The sequence below is a fragment of the Chiloscyllium punctatum genome, chromosome 40 (genome assembly GCF_047496795.1).
Source record: "Chiloscyllium punctatum isolate Juve2018m chromosome 40, sChiPun1.3, whole genome shotgun sequence".
In the NCBI taxonomy this organism is placed as follows: Eukaryota; Metazoa; Chordata; class Chondrichthyes; order Orectolobiformes; family Hemiscylliidae; genus Chiloscyllium; species Chiloscyllium punctatum.
In genome coordinates, this window is record NC_092778.1 from 60,414,130 (window position 1) to 60,434,410 (window position 20,281).

Sequence of the window (20,281 nt, forward strand, 5' to 3'; positions counted from 1 at the left end):
CTTGCACATGCTCAGTTGCACCAGCTTGAGACCCCTGATGCCCCCTGTCCCTCGTGGACCCATCGGTGCCGCCCTTTACTTGAGGGACATGACACCCTCCTCTACTGCCATTGGACCCAACACACCATAACCCCACACCCCTAGGTCCCAATGCCCCTACCCCCTGCTTATGCACTGCACCCAATACCTTCTATCCACCCTGATCTACCGTGAATAACCCTTCATTGACCCGCCGTCCTTGTCACCTAGTGTTCTGGATCCCTCCTTACTTAGGTCTCTGACTGTGCCCACTTGGCACCTACCCTCCAGGCAAATGTCAACCTGGTATCCCACTTAGCTGGCACCCCAACCCTTACCCTCCTTATGTCTTATGCACATAGCATCCATTGGCACTGCACCCTTCCCAAAAAAACCAAGGGGGCTATGACCTAGTAGTATTATTGATGGACTGCTGATCCAGAGAGCCAGGTAATGTACAGGAGATCCGGGTTCGGATCCTGCCATGGCGTAGGATGGAGCTTGAAAGCTGGAACTAAGAGTCTAATGATGACCATACATTGATCCTTGAAGGGGAAAATCTATCTGGTTCACAAATATCTTTTAGGGAAGGAAGCTACTATTCTCACCTGGTCTGTCCCATGTGTGACTTCAGACCCAGAGGAATAGGGTTGACTCTTAAATGTCCTCTGGCTAGGAATGACGAGGAACGGGCAATGGATGTTGGCCTAGTCAGTGATGTCCTTGTCCCGTTAATGAATACATAAAAAAAGCTAAAACACCACCCACCTGGTTCTTACCTAGTAGTTTACCCTCTTGGCATCATGGCTTCACATTGACTTGGAGCAGTCAAAGTGGCTATCTGCAACACTAGAATATTGTATACTGTGAGAGACCTGTCAGAATGAATGGAGGACTCTGCCTTCCTGATTAGAATGTCCTCTTGGAAATGTGGAAACGTGTGAGAAATAAGAAGCAGGAATTCCATCCCAAATCTCCCAATCTCTCCCACCAGCACGCACCCCAGGATGTACAAATTTAACAGGTTAAGCAAATAGATCTTGATATAACAACATACAACATGCAAATACATCGCTGCTCTTTCATTGTCAGAGGGTCAAAAGCCAGAACTTCTTCCCGAACAGCACAATCGGTTTTCCAACAGCTCATGGACTGAGGTTATTCAGGAAGATACCTCACCACTTCTACTCAATGGCAAATCAGGATGAGGGAAATGATTCTGGCTTAACTCAAAACATTTTTGTCCCATGAATGGATTTTAGAAAGGACACATTCTGTCAGACAGCAATGTAAAAAATGATTGAAACCTTTTTTTAATGTTTTAATTTTAAAAACAGTAAATTTTTTTGTTTGGGATATACACATAATTTAAGGTAGAATTTGAAATTTCTGAAAAAACTTTGAACATTAGATTCAGAATATAATTTCTTTATCATCCAGCAAATACAAAATTACTTTTTCAGGGCAGATGATGCTGAATGTGAGTAATTATGAAAATAATATATTCAAAGTCTGTGAGAAGATTTGTAGCTCGGGTGCTCGTTGTTGTGGTTCTGTTCGCCAAGCTGGGAATTTGTGTTGCAGACGTTTCGTCCCCTGTCTGGGTGACATCCTCAGTGCTTGGGAGCCTCCTGTGAAGCGCTTCTGTGATGTTTCCTCCAGCATTTATAGTGGTTTGAATCTGCCGCTTCCGGGTGTCAGTTCCAGCTGTCCACTGCAGTGGTCGGTATATTGGGTCCAGGTCGATGTGCTTATTGATTGAATCTGTGGATGAGTGCCATGCCTCTAGGAATTCCCTGGCTGTTCTCTGTTTGGCTTGTCCTATAATAGTAGCCACCAACTAGCCACGGAACGACACGACCAGCTATCCTTAGTAGCCACACACGCAGATGACAAGCAACATGAGTTTGACTGGGACAACACTACTATAATAGGACAAGCCAAACAGAGAACAGCCAGGGAATTCCTGGAGGCATGGCACTCATCCACAGATTCAATCAATAAGCACATCGACCTGGACCCAATATTCCGACCACTGCAGCGGACAGCTGGAACTGACACCCGGAAGCGGCAGATTCAAACCACTACAAATGCCAGAGGAAAGATCACAGAAGCGCTTCACAGGAGGCTCCCAAGCACTGAGGATGTCACCTAGACAGGGGACAAAATGTCTGCAACACAAATTCCCAGCTCGGCGAACAGAACCACAACATATAATATATTGTTAAACATTCAGTTACATCACATTCAACAACATGTACATTTTTCAAGGCTTTTACAGTGGGATTAAAAATGTATTAAAAATTATGTTCTTGTCATTTCAATGATTTCTACTTCATTGTATTGCTGAGGGGAAGCATGGATGATAATGTCTGGGTTTTTAGGTTTGACAATGGCTTCCATGGGATGAAATTTACAGCCCTCCCTCTCCCCTTCCTGCCACCCTCTCTCCAGAGTGCATTTTCTGCAGAGCTGTGGAACATTATATATATTGGCAAGCCACCTCAATCTTATGTAACAGAAGGAAAAAAAAATTCATATTTTCGTACAATGTGATAGCAACTAACTCATTAGCTGTAAAGCAATCCTGAAAGGTGCTACATAAATGCAAATCTGAGTACAGTGTCCAGTTCCGGTCACCCAGTTATCAGAAGAATATTATTAAGATGGAGAGATTTCAGAAGAGATTTTCCAGGATGTTGCTGGGAATAGAGAGATGGAGATAGAAGGAAAAGCTGCAGAGACTGGGACTTTTTTCACTGGAGCGTAGGAGGTTGAGAGGCGACCTTTCAGAGGTTAATAAAATCATGAGAGGTATAGATAAGATGAATGGTCGGCGCCTTTTCCCTGTTGTGGGGGATTTCGAGACTAGCTGCCATATTTTTAAAGTGAGAGAAGAAAAATTTTTTAAAAAGACATGAGAGGCAATTGTTTTACACAGAGTGGTTAGTGTGTGAAACAAAATTCCTGAGGAAGTGGTGGATGTGGGGTACGGTTATAATATTTAAAAGACATTTAGATGAGTTCATGAATAGATTAGATTCCCTACAGTCTGGAAACAGGCCCTTTGGCCCAACATGTCCCTCTGAAGAGTAACCCATTCCCCTACCCCATATTGACCCCTGACTAATGCACTGAATACTATGGGCAATTTAGCATGGCCAATTCACCTGACCTGCACATCTTTGGAGAGATATGGTCCAGGAGCAGGCTTAGTTTAGTTTGGGATTATGGTTGACATGGATTGGTTGGACCGAAGGGTCTGTTTCCGTGCTGTATGACTCCATATCTATAAAAGTCTTTCTTTCTTTACCACATAGAACTCTTTCATGTCCAAGATTGTGGGGGCTTCTTAACAGATGCATCGTGAAGTCCACATCTTTTTATTTCTGTGCTTTTTAAATCTGTGTTCTGAAATGCAACAGAACTGTTTTCAAACGAGGGATTTACAAGGATGGCTGCATTCTTTGAGAGCAAGGAATTTGATACCTTTCCTGAAACGTGTTTTGTGTAGCTGTGGATTTCAGCAACGTGGAGCTGAGGGGCTGTTTACAAGTGACGCTGATCAGTTTATGAACTGGGGACCAATGACAGAGATCCTCTGCCTGATAACAGCTCTTAGATTGGCTGTCAGGTAGCTTGATCAAGACTACAGAGGAGCTATGTCAGACCCAGAATAGAAACCAGTAGGTCTGCAGCAGCCAGAATACTCCCTGCCTCAGTTCTCTGTAGTAAGCCACTTTAAACCTGAAGGAAACCAGCTTACCTCTCCATCTATGGTTAAAATAAGTGGAGACTTTGAATGTGTGTAAATCAGAGACCTTTTATAAGTGAAACAGCCACCCTATGCTTCTTGAAAACCAGTGAAAGCATTTGGAGAAAGGGAGGTTGAACAGAAACCTTCAGAACAACAACAATCAATGCAACAGATGTTGTGAACAAAGTCTATAGAACTGTTTTTTTTACCAGATTTACTTCTGCCCATGTGTTTTTCTCCCATTTATTTCTCTCTGTGTATACATGTAATGGGGTAGTTTATAAGGGGTTTACTGAGTTTATGTTTGGAGTTACATGCTGATGGTTTCCAATTGCTTTGTTGCTAAAATCTAATTACTTGAAATAAATAGTATTTTTTTCATTAAGAACAGAAGCCTGGCTCAAGCTTTCTTTCAAGCTGGCTTTGAAAGTCAGAGAGTTTGGGGGTTGATTTCCACTTGTGACAGCATAGAGCACACAACTCTGCCTTGAGAAATCTTATTTATATTGGGAGTCACCAATAAAAATTATAACCAGAGGCACTTGCTACAATTGCTCAAGCAAAACTATTAGCATTTTCATTAATGTCTTTTTCATATCATCCAACTGATTCATCCCCTAATCTATCTTTATTTTCGCTTTAACCATAAATTTCTTATTAAATATTTTCTGAAATTTATAATATGCATTATTCACCAGCTTCTCTCAACTCATTAACTTGGTTAAATTCTCGAAAAGCCACCGATAAATTTAGCCTCTGTTAGTAAGATACTTTAAAGGACATCAAAGCACACTATTTCTAATGTTACTCTGTGCAGTCGAACTATTAGTTAGAAGGATAGTTGTGACTGGGATATTTGTTAGAACTCTCCCTCAACTGTACCACTGTAAACGTTTAGAATTGGCCAGGATTTTCAGTTTCTGATTCAAGTCACATCTAGATGTAATTTTTTAAAAAGTCAATGACACGGATGTGGGTGTCACTAGCTGGGCCAGGGTTTATTGCCCAGAGGGCAGTTAAGAATCAACTATATTGAGTCGAGACTTTATTTTTGTTCATTCACAGGATGAGGACATCGTTGGCTAAGCCAGCATTTATTGCCCATCCCTAATTACCCAGAGGGCAGTTCAGAGTCAGCCACATTGCTGTGAGTCTAGAGTCACATGTAGGCCAGACCAGGTAAGGATGACGGTTTCCTTCCCTACAATGTTTAGCGAACTGGATGGGTTTTCCCTGGTCATCGACAACAGATTCCTAGTCATCATTGAGTTCTTAATTCCAGATTTTTAAAGAATCCAAATTCCACCCTATACTATAGTCGGATTTGAACCCAGGCCCCTGGGACATTACCTGGGTATAGTCCAGCGATAATACAAATGGCTACTGTTTCCCCTTGAGTCAGGTATGGACAGCAGATTTCCTTCTCTAAAGTGCAATATAGACAAGATGACTACCATTAGACCAGAGTTTTTTTTTATTGAATTCAAATTTCCCCATTTGCCATGGTGGCACTTGAACCTCTGTTAAAAACAAAATTACTAAAACTCTCTCCCAGAGGCAGTCTCTGATTTGCGAGTGTAGAGTTTACATCTTGAACAGGTTTGTTGGAAAAGATAATGGCAGTAACCAGATACCAGTGAGGAAAATGCTAACTTCCTCTTACCACTTTAAGATAGAATATGCTAATGAGCAAGTAACCAGGGGGTGTGGGACATGTGAGCTAACAGCAGTTGCAGAGTTCAGTTTACAGCCTGTGACATGAGCGGAGTTTGAATGTGGTTGAGTGATGTGTATACTGCATCTTTGACTCACTCTGTCCGATGAGCCGTCTGTTAAATATCTTTAAATAAACTGAACCAATGTCAGGAGATCCAAGATGGCGGCGATCCAGTAGGTCTGCCCTGCTGAGCTCTGCACCAGAACCCAGACAAAGTGGTGCTTTCTTACCCATTGTGGTAAAAATTGGTAGTTTTTGATCCCCACAACTGCTGTACGTCAGTTTAAGTGAATAAGGAAAATGACTAAGGGAAAAGGGCATGTGGATTGCAGCCAGCAGGGTACTCCCATGCAGCAACAGATCAGCCTCCGCGAATGTCCCAGTGGACCTACCTGTGAGGCAGAGCCTAGTCTTGGAGTTCGTGAAACTCCGAGAGAAGATCAATTCAGTGATGGAGGAGACCTGGATCAGGCTGGAACCGACTCGGCCATGCTGCAGAAGCATGGCCAGGAGATCCAGCGTCTTGGGCAAAGCGTCGGGGAAGTGGAGCAGCGGGCTGAGGCTTCCAAGACCGTGGCGGAATCCTCGGAGGGTCAGGTCCAGGCCCTGGAACGGCAGATACGGGCCTTGGAAGAGCAGGTCGATGACCTCGAAAATCGAGGCCATCGGAAAAACATCCGCTTGATCGGGCTGCCGGAGCGGGAAGAGAGAGGCCAGCTGGTCAGCTTCTTGGAGCAATGGCTCCCGCAGTTTCTGAGGCTGGAAGTTGAGGTAGGCCAGGTGCAGGTTGAGTGGGCCCACCGGGTCGCAGTGCGCAGGCCTGGGTCAAACCAGCATCCCCGCCTGCTCCTAGTGTCACTCCAACATAACAGAGATAAGCAAATGATGCTGGAAGCTTCTAGAGCACTGGGGAAGGATCCACAGGCTCTAATATACAAAGGATCATGAATTATTGTTTTTTCCAAGGTTTTCTGTAGCTGTGATCCACAAGAGGAAGCCTTTGGTGAGGTAGAAAAGAGGCTGAGGGACTTGGATATCCAGTGTCTGGCAATATTAAGTTTCAGCCACAGAAGGTCCGTGTTTAATTTTGACTCATTGGAAAAGGCAAAGGAATTCCTGGACACCTTAAAATAGACTAGCTGGCTCAAATAATACAGACAATTGTGTTCACTTTGTTTTCTCTGTGGTTTGCCTGGTTTACTTGGTTTTGGGTTTTCTTTAATATGTGGGGGTCCATTTTTTTCCTTTTTCTCTCTCTTCTCCCTTCTTCTTCCCCTCCCATTATCCTTTGTTTTCTATCATTTCCTTTTCATTTCTCTCTCTTAGTATGAGATGGAGTGGAGTGGGGTTAGGGAGTGCAGGTGGTTACATTTTTTTTAGCAGGATTGACTTGGGTCAAAGTATGGATGGGACAGGTTGAATGCCCACTTTTAATTTTCTTGTTGTAAGACGTGTGTAACTTTTTTGTACTTGGTTTTGCTTGGGTTTGGGGTATGGCTTCAGTGAGAAGGTGCCATGGAGGGGCTAGTGGGTAGTATGAGTGCCCCCTGTGGGCAAAGGGGAAAGTCTCCTCTTATTTGTGTTAGATGTTGGTTCGTTGGAGAAGTAGTTGTTAGAAGTTTTGATTTAGTTTTTGTAGTTTGCATCTTCAAGTTTATACAAATTGTTTACTGCTTTCACTCAGCACATTATAAATGGGGCTTTTCCTCCCGGGGGGTCACGGACTGTTTCGGATGGCTACGGCTAACTGTTCTTTTAAATGGTGTACCTGGAACATTAAGGGGAGTCATTCACCGATTAAGAGAAAAATAGATACTGTCAAGCTTTAGAAAGGAAAGGGTCGATGTAGCCTTGCTGTGAGAAATGCGTCTAACTGATAAGGAGCATTTAAAGTTACAGCAGGGAGGGTTTGGCTGGGGGTTTTTTTCATCCTTTAATTTGAAAAATACAGGAGAAGCTATACTCATTCAGAAGAAACTACCATTTCAGTTGTTAGATGAAATTAAGAATGAATGTGTGTGGTTTCTGATCCTTAAAACTTTAATACATGGAGTGGAGTATGGGATCTTGAATATATATTGCCACCTGGAACACACCCTCAAATTTTTAACAGATGCACTTTCCAGGTCAATGGTCCTTGGGGTATGCCATACAATTATAGGGAGAGACTTTAATCGTCTTATTGACCCCAAAGTGGACAGGATGCCTAAGAGCCTTGCAGATATTTTCCCACAATCCAGGAAGCTGGTGGATCTGAGCGGGGAGCTGGGGTTGGTGGGTGTGTGGAGATGTCTTCACCCTGAGGGTAGGGCCTTCACCTTTTTTTTCTAACCCATTGACATGTCTTTTTTTGTCCCCTCGGCCTTTCTGAACTCGGTGCTGTCCTGCAGAATTGGGAACATAACCATTTCTGATCATGTGGCAGTGTACATGGAGGTTAAGGCCGGTGGTGATGGGACAGGCTCACGGCACTGGCGCATGGATATCCTTTCCTCCTGAAGGATAGTAGATTCATTGAGTATTTTGTGGGAATTTAACAGTTTTTGGGACATGAATTCGGATACGGCCAGTAGTCCGTCGGTGCTCTGGGAGACTGCCAAGGCCTGTGCAGGGGGTTTGATTATTTCTTACTCAGCGACTTGGAAACAGCAGAGGGGAGAACAGCAGTATTTGCTCGAGGGTTGGCTGAAGGCAGCTGAAACAGCATCCTTTGGCAGACCGTCTGTAGCCAAGTTGCAGTGGATTACAGTCCTCAGGGCCGCTCTGAATGCTGTGCTCACCCAGACAGCAAAAAGGGAGATCTCTTTTCTGAAACAGAGGTTATTCGGGTATGGTGATAAACCGGGTAGATATCTGGCATACTTGGCCAGAAAGAAGAGTGCTCCCCCAATCTATCACAGCCATTAGAGATTGTGCTGGCACTATCACCTGCAATCCCAACAAGATTAATGCAGCATTCAGGAAGTTCGACTCTGGATTGTACCACTCGGAGGATAGATTGGTGAAGATGGGGTCCTTTTTTCAAACCTTGGACCTCCCAGGTGTAACTTCGGAGCAGACGTCTCTTTTGAATGTCCCTCTGATGATCCAAGAGACATAGGAGGTGGTGAGGCAGCTCCAGAGTGGTAAAGCGCCCAGTCCAGTCGGATTTCGGAGTGAGTTTTATAAGGAGTTCATAGACATGCTGGCCGGGCCAATGTTGGATATGTGCAATTATTCGTACAATCAGGACTGCCTCCCACCCTCTCTGGTTGCCAGTCTTCTAACAATATTAGGAGAGCGCTAAATATGGCTCAGGTGTATCAGCAAGGGTCGATTCTGGGCTTGGTAGTCTCCCTGGATGCAGAGAATGTGTTTGACTGGGTGGAGTGGCCGTACCCCTTTTAGGTCCTGGAACAGTTTGGTCTTGGAGCGTTTTTTGCCAGGTGGGTGGCAGTGTTATTATAGTGACCCGAAAGCAGCGGTTCTCACTAATGGTATTGGGTCTGACAATTTTGATATTGGCAAAGGCAGCCGACATGGTGCTCCCTCTCACCATTGCTATTTACATCGGGGATAGAGCCGTCGGCAGAGACCATCTGGAGGCACACCAATATAACTGCCCCGGTGGTAGGACCGGGAGGGCATAAGATCACCCTTTACAACAGATGACATTCTTCTCTATCTAACTAACCCGACGATAGCTGTGCCCCGTTTAATACAAGTGATTAATTTATTTGGGTCGTTCTCGGGGTATAAAATCAATTTGATGAAATCAGAGGCCATGACTCTCTGGGGTCTTATTCGAGTACCCGATCTGGGGGGTAGAATCCGATTCCCTTCCAGATGGTCACAGGGAGGTTTCCGGTATTTAGGCGTTGTTATCAATCTGGCCTTCAATCAATTATATAAAGCTAACTTTGTGCAGTTGCGAGAGAAGATAAAACAGGACCTTCGGTGCTGGGATAATCTTCCTATGTCCTGGTTGTGTATAATAGCCCTGGTTTAAATCAATGTTGTTCCTTGCTTATTATATCCCATGCAAGTGCTCCCTCTGTTGCTGCCCAGTCAGGTGCTACAGAGGCTGAACAGTTGGCTTGGTTCATTTATCTGGAATCACAGGCAGCCTCTTATGAAGCGTCCAAATTACAGCTTCCGCAGGGGATGGCGGGTGTGGGTTTTCCAGACTTTAAGGAATACCAACTAAATTCCCTGCTATCCTATGTGGCTGACTGGGCTGACCAGGAACTGTGGTCAATTTAGCAGGACATTGAGGCCTCCCAGGCAAAACGCCCCCTCATTACTCTGTTTATCATGGACAAGATGAGGACTGTTTTTGATTAGATTACTTACTTACAGTGTGGAAACAGGCCCTTCAGCCCAACAAGTCCACACTGACCCTCTGAAGAGCAACCCACCTAGGCCCATTCCCCTACATCTAACACTACAGGCAATTTAGCATGGCCAATTCACCCAACCTGCACATTTTTGGACCATGGGAAGAAACCGGAGCAAACCCACGCAGACACGGGGAGAATGTGCAAACTCCACACAGACAGTTGCCTGAGGCGGGAATTGAACCTGGGTCTCTGGCGCTGTGAGGCAGCAGTGCTAACCACCGTGCCGCCTGTTATGGGCCATTGCAGACATCTGATTGTCCTTAACACAGTTAAAACATGAGGAATGATGCGATAAAGTGAGGGCAACCTATAAACTTCCCCTTTTACTCCCACAGTAGGATTGGGTAGGATTCCAGCCAGGATCGATGGATTCCGGCTTTAGGCTGTGGGGGTCTAGAGGAATCTCCTGTTTGCGAGATTTATTTGACAGGGAGGTCCTGATGTCTTTCAAGCAGCTGAGTCAGAAATATGAACTATCTAGGAGGGACCTCTTTTGTTACTTTCAGATTAGGAACTTCACACAGAAACAGTCTACATTGACGGTTAATCCCTATAAGTTGGATATGGAGAGGAGAGTGCTTCGGTCCACGGGCACTCTCTCGGTTAGCACCCTCCATCATTTATTAGGAGATAGTGACTCATGAGTGGTTTTGTGCAATTTGGGCTCAGGAATTGGAGGTGGAGATCACACCAGAAGAATGGGAGGATATTTGGGAGAACGTAAGAAAGATTTCGATTTGCAATAGGACTCAGGCTATGCAACTGAAGGTACTCCACAGGGTTTATTTGGCGCCGGAGTGGCTTGTGAAATTTAAGACAGGAGCGTCCCCAGTGTGCCCCAAAATAAAACAGATGTTGGTACTCTTACTCATTGCTTGCAGTCATGCCACAAGCTTTGTAGGTATTGGGGCGCTATCGCGAGTGTTTTAGAAGGGGTCTTGGGAACCGTGGTCAAGGTAGATCTGGTGTCCACCCTCTTGAGTTCGCCGAATCTCCTCTCTTTGCATGGGAAGAAATTGTTTCGTATTCTTTCATTTTGTACAAGGAAGAACATTCTGATGAGCTGGCTGTCGGAAAATCCCCCAGGACTCTCGGGGTAGCGTAGGTTAGTTATGGAGCACATCCCCCTGGACTTCCTTACGAATATGATGCAACAAAAAACAGAAATTTGTTATAGGATGTGGCGACTCTTTTTGAATCATATAGACACAGACTTATCGGCCATATTGGTTCGGGCCTTTGTGTAGCCATGAGGGCTGTGTCTGGAAGCCTGGGGACCCCTGGGAGGAGGAATTCTGAACAAATACAGATTTGCCAACTGGTGCTTCCGGTGATGGGGAGCTCTGGTAGGATTGCACTGAGTGTTGTAACTTAACGTAATTAATGTAATTTGCCTTGATTCAGCTTGGTTTAATTTAAATTATTTTTGTTTTGATTTAGTTATTTATTGAATTGTAGTTTGTTTAGAGTTTCTTTTTCTCCTATATTGTTGGTGGAATAGCATAGTAGTTTTCTTTACAGATATTGCTGTTATATTGCAAGCTTGTTCTATTATTTTGTAGTAATTTTATGTTTTTGCAAAAATTTCAAAATCTTCTTCTCAATTAAAGTATTTATTACAAAAAAAAAACCAATGTCAAGGTTACAATCTCAATGGTGCAGATAGGGGGCATCCAGTCTGCACCAACCCTCCAAAACCATTCCACCCACACCCTATACTTATCCAGTGTCAATCCACCCAATCTGCACATTACAGGGCAACTTTCACACGGCCAATCCACCCAACCTGCACATTACAGGGCAACTTTCACACGGCCAATCCACCCAACCTGCACATTACAGGGCAACTTTCACACGGCCAATCCACCCAATCTGCACATTACAGGGCAACTTTCACACGGCCAATCCACCCAACCTGCACATTACAGGGCAACTTTCACACGGCCAATCCACCCAACCTGCACATTACAGGGCAACTTTCACACGGCCAATCCACCCAATCTGCACATTACAGGGCAACTTTCACACGGCCAATCCACCCAATCTGCACATTACAGGGCAACTTTCACACGGCCAATCCACCCAATCTGCAAACTACAGGCAATGTTTGCACAGCCAAGCCACCTCATTCAGTGCCAGCCTTAGCTTAGTTGGCAGCATTTCCACCTGTGAATTCTGAGTTGGCAGGTTTAAACCCTTTTGACCACCTAATGCCGATGTCACTCCAATGCTAGATTGTATGAGCGCTGCCCGGTTGCTGGTGCCCTCTCAACTGAACATAAATGGTCACGAGGCATTTAATCAATGAGGAGCCAAGAAACTCTACACTTTGGCCTGGCTGAAGTTTACTCCCCAGTTGAAAACGTTAAGCAGGTGATCTGATTGTTAACACATTGCTGTCTGTGGGAGCTTGCTGTGCTTCCTACACAGCAACAGCAAAGATGCTTCTGAAGTACTTCAGCAGGTAGGCGAGGCTGATGAAAGCTCTTTATAAACACATTTGTTTCTGTAACAGGAAGCAGTTTGGCCTCTGATCTTGTCACCAAAACCAGTTGCACTAGTAACCGGAGGCCAGAGTGAGGGAGCATTACAAGATGATAGAGCGAACTCTGTGCACATATATGACATGATAGGTATTACTCATTCCTTCTGATCGAGATGTTACCCAAGGGCATGGAGACCATTCCCTTGAACAACACTGTGGAACAAGTCGCCAGGATTGTATGGAATGGTGATGGTCCCATTCTATCCACTGGAAACCCGGGATGAGACTTGCCGCCTCCGATCGCGGAATCCACGACTGGATCTTTCAGTTGACCGGGCCGTGAGGTCCCTGCCCCTCTCAGAGAGGTGTGCCAGCTACTCAGAGGGCGGCTGGCAGCTCTTCAACCTCAGCAGTGCCACCGGGGAGCAATGGACGCTGTTGGAATTGCAGCACAGTCAACCATCGAGAGTGGCTGGGAGAGCTCATCATGAGTGTTGGGGGTGGGGAAGCGTGAGCACTTGGTGCCAGGTAGGGAAGGGTAGGAAGGATGTTACCCTTCACTCCGGATTGTGCCCTCCCCCCTCCCCCGCTCCCCCCCTCCGGAGCTCGGAGGTGGAATTTTGCTGTAATGATGGCAGTCATTATGTGTTGTCAGCCAACTTGCTTTCTCATGGATAAAGTGCCATATTCATTCATTTATTCTCTTTCATGAGGTTTCGGCATCAATGACGACGTTTGTTATGCACGCCTAATTGCCCAAGAACCCAATGTTTGCCATTTCAGAGGGCAGTTAAGAACCAGCTGCATCGCTGTGGGTCTGGTGTCACACACTGGGTAAAAACAGCAGATTCACAGAGTCATAGGGGTTTACAACAGGGAACAGGCCCTTCGGTCCAGCCTCTCCATGTTGCCCAGCTTCCACCATTAGTCGAGTCCCATTTGACTGCGTTTGGTCCCTATCCCTCCATACCTATCCCATCCATGTACCTGTCCAAATATTTCTTAAGTGACAAAATTGTCCTCATCCCCACCACCTCTGGCATAAAGGCCATTTTGTTTTGCAGTAATTGATGACTGTCTTTTAACTCCAAGTTTGTGAATTAGATTTCAATTCCACCAGATGGGACTTCAACCTGCTGAGCCAGGTCATTAGCTTGGGCTTCTGGATTACTCCGACACCGATGTTGCCATGACACCATCATCAGTTTGATCTGTCAAGAGTTGGATATATTCCAATCAGGAAAATTGCGCACCCAAAAAATTAAATTGCGTAACACTGTTTTATTTTGCCTAACAAATGGACCACATACAATGTGCACTCGTTCACTTCACACTGAGAGAATGTTGATTAGATTTTGAATACCATACAAGAAAACGGTTTTGTTTCTTTCCAATGTATAATGCTAATGGGATTACACTTTTACTCTGCACTTGAAAACCTTTGAATTTGTATTATTATACAATTTACGACTGTTTTCTCTAGAATTTAAAAGGTGAAGGGGTGATTGGATTAAAGTCTTCAAGACATTGACTGGAAAAGACAGGAGAGTGCAGACAGAGTGCAGGAAATCCTCAAGGGCGAAGTTGAAGAGCCAGAGGTTGTGGTACATGTCGGCACAAATGATGTCGGGAAGAAGTGGAGGAACATACTACAGCGGGACTTTGGAGAACTCGGAAGAAGGCTGAAATGCAGGACGTCCAGGGTGGTTATCTCCGGTTTGCTTCCAGTTCCTCGGGCTGGAGAGGCCAGGAACAGGGTGATAATGGACTTGAACGTGTGGCTGGGGAACTGGTGCAAGAAGCAAGGATTTAAGTTCTTTGATCACTGGGGTATGTTTTGTGGTAAGCATAAATTATACAAAAGAGACGGTTTGCACCTTAATAGGTTGGGGACCAGCATTCTGGCAGGCAGGTTTGCTACTGCAACACCACTGTGTTTAAACTAAATAGTGGGGGGGGAAGGGGACAAACTGGAAGTTTAAAAAGGAAATTGAAGGGAAAGTTAGAACAAGGGAAGTCAAGAAAGACAACGGTATCAATGAAGCAGAAAACTCAAAAAGGGATCATGCCATAAGGTTGAGTAAAATAGGGGTTGATAGGAAGGGTGAGGGCAGTAACAAATTAAAAATACTAGATATGAGTGCACAAAGTATTAGAAATAAAATGGATAAACTTGAGGCTCTTTTGGAAATTGGCAGCTACAATATTGTAGGGATAACTGAGATGAGGCTTCAAGTGGACAGGGCCTAGGAAATGAATATTCAAGGCTATACGTGCTATCGTAAGGACAGACTGATGGGCAGAGGGGGTGGGGTAGCCCTGTTGATAAGGGATGATATTCAGTCCCTTGCGTGGGGGAACCTAGAATCAGGGGATGTAGAGACAGTGTGGATAGAGCTGAGAAATTCTAAAGGTAGAAAAACCCTCTTGGGAGTTATCTACAGGCCCCCAAACAGTAGGATGGACGTAGGGTGTAAGTTGAATAAGGAGCTGAAATTGGCCTGTCGCGAAGATATTACAACAGTTGTTATGGGGGATTTCAACATGCAGGTAGACTGGGAGAATCAGGATGGTATTGGACCTCAAGAAAGAGACTTTATGGAATGCCTCAGAGATGGATTCTTAGAACAGCTGGTGATGGAGCCTACCAGGGAGAAGGCAATTCTGGATCTGGTATTGTGCAACAAACCAGAATTGATCAGGGACCTCGAAGTGAAGGAGCCATTGGGAAGTAGTGACCATAATACAATAAGCTTCAATCTGCAATTTGAGAGGGAGAGGGTACAATCGGTAGTGACAATATTTCAGTTGAATAAAGGGAACTATGGAGCTATGAGGGAGGAGCTGGCCAAAGTTTAATGGTGCAATACCTTAGCAGGGATGACAGTGGAGGAACAATGGCAGATATTTCTGGGTATAATGCAGAAGATGCAGGATCAGTTCATTCCAAAAAGGAAAAAAAAACACAGGAGGAGGAGGCGGGGTGGCCGTGGCTGACGAGGGAAGTTAAGAAACATATAAAGTCAAAAGAGAAAAAGTATAACATAGCAAAGATAAGTGGGAAAACGGAGGACTGGGAAGCTTTTGAAGAACAACAGAGGATTACTAAGAAGGAAATACGCTGAGAAAAAATGAGGTACTAAGGTAAACTGGCCAATAATATAAAGGAGGATAGTAAAAGTTTTTTTAGGTATTTTAAAGGCAAAAAAATGGTTAAGAATAAAATTGGGCCCTTGAAGACAGAAATAGGAGAATATATTATGGGGAACAAAGAAATGGCAGAAGAGTTGCATTGGTACTTCAGATCTGTGTTCACTGGGGAAGACACAAGCAATCTCCCAGAGGTAACAGTGTCTGAAGGACCTGAACTGAAGGGAATTTATATTTGCCAGGAATTGGTGTTGGAGAGACTGTTGGGTCTGAAGGCTGATAAGACCCCGGGATCTGATGGTCTGTATCCCAGGGTACTGAAGAAGGTGGCTCTAGAAATTGTGGATGCGTTGGTGATTATTTTCCAGAGTTCGATAGATTCAGTATCGTTTCCTGTCGATTGGAGGGTGGCTAATGTTGTACCACTTTTTAAGAAAGGAGCGAGAGAGAAAGCAGGAAATTGTAGACCAGTTAGTCTGACCTCAGTGGTGGGAAAGATGCTGGAGTCTATTATAAAGGATGAAATTACGACACATCTGGATAGCAGTAACAGGATAGGTCAGAGTCAGCATCGATTTATGAAGGGGAAATCATGCTTGACTAATCTTCTGGAATTTTTTGAGGATGTAACTCTGAAGATGGATGAGGGAGGTCCAGTAGATGTAGTGTACCTGGACTTTCAGAAAGCCTTTGATAAAGTCCCACATAGGAGGTTAGTGAGCAAAATTAGGGCGCATGGTATTGGGGGCAAAGTACTGACTTGGATTGAAAATTGGTTGGCTGACAGGAAACAAAGAGTAGTGATAAACGGCTCCCTTTCGGAATGGCAGGCGGTGACCAGTGGGGTACCACAGGGATCAGTGCTGGGACTTCAGCTTTTTACAATATATGTTAATGATATAGAAGATGGTATTAATAGTAACATTAGCAAATTTGCTGATGATACAAAGCTGGGTGGCAGGGTGAAATATGAGGAGGATGTTAGGAGATTACAGGGTCACCTGGATAGGTTAGGTGAGTGGACGGATGCATGGCAGATGCAGTTTAATATGGATAAATGTATGGTTATTCACTTTGGTGGCAAGAACAGCAAGGCAGATTGCTACTAAATGGAGTCATGTTAGGTAAAGGGGCAGTACAGAGAGATCTGGGTGTTCTTGTACACCAGTCAATGAAGGAAGCATGCAGGTACAGCAGGTAGTGAAGAAAGCTAATAGCATACTGGCCTTCATAACAAGAGGGGTTGAGTATAGAAGCAAAGAGGTTCTTCTGCAGCTGTACAGGGCCGTGGTGAGACCGCACCTGGAATATTGTGTGCAGTTCTGGTCTCCAAATTTGAGGAAAGACATTCTGGTTATTGAGGGAGTGCAGTGTAGGTTCACGAGGTCAATTCCTGGAATGGCGAGACTATCTTATGTTGAAGGATTGGAGCAACTGGGCTTGTATACCCTTGAGTTTAGAAGACTGAGAGGGGATCTGATTGAGATGTATAAGATTGTTAAAGGATTGGACACTCTGGAGGCAGGAAACATGTTTCTGCTGATGGGTGATCCCGAACCAGAGGACACAGCTTAAAAATAAGGGTAGGCCATTTAGGACAGAGATGAGGAGAAACTTCTTCACCCAGAGTGTGGTGGGTGTGTGGAACACTCTGCCCCAGAAGGCAGTGGAGGCCCAGTCTCTGGATTTGTTTAAGAAAGAGTTGGATAGAGCTCTCAAGGATAGTGGAATCAAGGGTTAAGGAGATAAGGCAGGAACAGGATACTGATTGAGGATGATCAGCCATGATCATAATGAATGGTGGTGCAGGCTTGAAGGACAGAATGGCCTACTCCTGCAACTGTTGTCTATTGAGAGATGAAGATGAACTATTTCCAACTGTTTGGAGACTCTAGAACATGGTCTGTAAATGAGGGCCAGAGCATTCAGGGATGAGGGATATGGGCCAAAGGCAGGTGTGTGGAGCTAGGCTACAGACCAGCCATGATCTCAATGAATGGTGGAACAGGCTCGAGGGCCTGAATGGCCTTCTCCTATTCCTATGGATTATAAGTAGATAGTTTTCATTATCCTATTTTAACTTAATTTCTTTTCTAATAAACTTCTATTTCTTTTTTAAAAGCAAAATCTGCTGCATTGCATCATCATATTACAGTATGAGGCCACTTTGTTAAAACCAAAGCGAGACAGGCTGTGGTGGCTCACAACGTTGGAGATGTAGGTTCAATCCCACCCTTGGGCTACAGTCTGTGTGGTATCTGCATGTTCTCCCTGTTTCCTTCCACAGTCTGGAAGTGTGTTGATTTTTGTTTTCCCGGGGGTATCAAGGAGTGAGGCTTGGAAGGATGCTCTTTGGAGGATTGATATGGGTGGATTGGACCGTCACTACACTGTAGCTATCAAACAGGGCTCCTGTCTGAGATCTGATGTCAGCTGGGTTTGCAACAGCCGGTTAATTTGGAAGATAAACAGGTGCATGGTAAAGTAGTCTCCTGGCACTCGGTCCTTTTAGTTTATTTTCAAAAGGAATTTGTCGAAGGGATGAATGGTTGCTGAGGGAATTGAGATTGATTGGTGATGTTAGTGGCAAAAGTGCTTCAGACTAGAAAACAAAATTAACATAGAATCAAGCACCATGAGAACTGACATTTTCTCCTCTTTCTTTTGCAACATTTTAATCAGATCAAATTAGAAGCTAGCACCTGGGAGCGAGCATGGTTTTTCTTCATTATCACTGCAGACAGCTAATAATGACAGAATACTTACATAGGAAGTGCACCATGTTCCAAAAAATAACCAAGACCAGACAACATGGAAAAACCTGAAACGAACACAGGGAAACTCAACAGGTCTTGGCAGCATCTGTGCAGAGAGAGAAACAGAGTTCATGTTTCACATCTAAAATTTCATACCAACTTTGAAATGTTAACTCTGTTTCCCTCTGCATAAATACTGCCAAACCTGCTGAGTTTCTTCAGCAATCCCTGCTTTTGTTTCTGATTTCCCTTAAGGGATTACTTTTGAAGTAAATATTTTGCTTTCATTCAGGGAGAAAAGTTTGAGTCGGTCCCACAAACTACAGGCAGGCTCATTGGCAGCGATGTTCTTGATGGAAGGAACCTTATCAGATCTTTCAAGTTGTCAAGGCTGCTATAGCGATAAAGACTCATCCACTGAAAGATGTTGACGGTGTTAAAATAGCTTACCTTTCTCATGATTTGGAGATGCCGGTGTTGGACCGGGGTGTACAAAGTTAAAAATCACACAACACCAGATTATAGTTCAACAAGTTTATTTGGAAGCACTAGTTTTCGGAGTGCTGCTCCTTCATCAGGTCGTTCATCAACCACCTGATGAAGGAGCAGCGCTCTGAAAGCTGCATAAAATATATGTATTTTGTGGGGTGAATTTGTACATTGCAGGGTTACATTGTACTTTGCTGAAAAACTGCATGAATTCATGTAGAACTCCATTACCTCACTTTTTAGATTAGAATCAATCTAAACATTATGGCATAGACAGAGAACACAGGGGGCTAACACCTTCACCATATTGTCTAGCTATCACCCATTGTTAACAGCTAACCTGAGAATGCAACTTTTTAAAAAAAAGGTTTTGTGATTACACATGATATTCTGACAGATGAAGGCCTTAACAGACAATCAATTTTTCAATGTATAATTTCAGTTACAACACACCGTAAATGTTTGCTATAAATTCTGTGTGTTAGGATTGAGCTCTCCAATATCACCTGATGAAGGAGAGACGCTCCGAAAGCTAGTGTGCTTCCAATTAAACCTGTTGGACTATAATCTGGTGGTGTGTGATTTTTAACTTTGTACGCCCCAGTCCAACACCGGCATCTCCAAATCATATCTATCTAATCACCTTGCCAGAGCTCTTAGGTTAAGTTGCTGCTGGTTCTCTTTCTCTCACTAATGAGAGGGCAGCCCTATGGCTTGGTATTTCTATGGTGACACAATATCAACAACATACATTCAGACTGAGGGACCTAACCTCTACAGACTAATAAAGCAGTAGGCTCATTCTCTCATCAGGAAGGAGTAGCTTTGCTTTCTTGTCCAGAAGTCTGTCTTTTGAAAAACAAAATCCACGTTTTGAAGGAGCCTTCCCTTAAGGGCCAGGAAATAATCTGGATGATTTCAACAGGTGAGGGGGAAGATTGAGAAGTGAGTCTTTCATGGTAACCTCAGCTGGTACAGGAACCCATACTGCTTGCATCACTGTATATCGAAAGCTGGGTTTCCAGCCAACCGAGCTAAACAGCCTCCAAATCTATGCAAGCTGTCCTAACATTTCTGAACAGGTTTATTAGGAGATATCTATAAATTGCTGATCACCATGAAATTTGGTTTTCTTGCAGCTGTCCGAGCAAATGCTTCAGCTGTTTATGCTTTCTGTTCTGGCAATACTCACCGAGTGTAGTTACGTGTATAAATGGCAACAGAATTCAGAGATTAGACTGTTGAACTTTTAACTTTATTCCTTTTTTTTAGGTTGTATTAAGAATTAATGTGATTTTTCTACTTAATCTATGAAGGAAATGTTTAACCTTTCTAACTTTGCTCTTTTACCACTGTTATAAAGTTGAAGGCGTGTACTGTATCTGTAAGAGAGAGTAAATGCTGTTTCACACTGAGAGTTGACAAGCACCTGTCATATGACTAGCTAGAACTCTCAGAGTGTACTGGAAAATTGAAAATATGTAACATTTGGCTGTGAAATAGATACCTGAGTTTGTTTTATTTTGACAA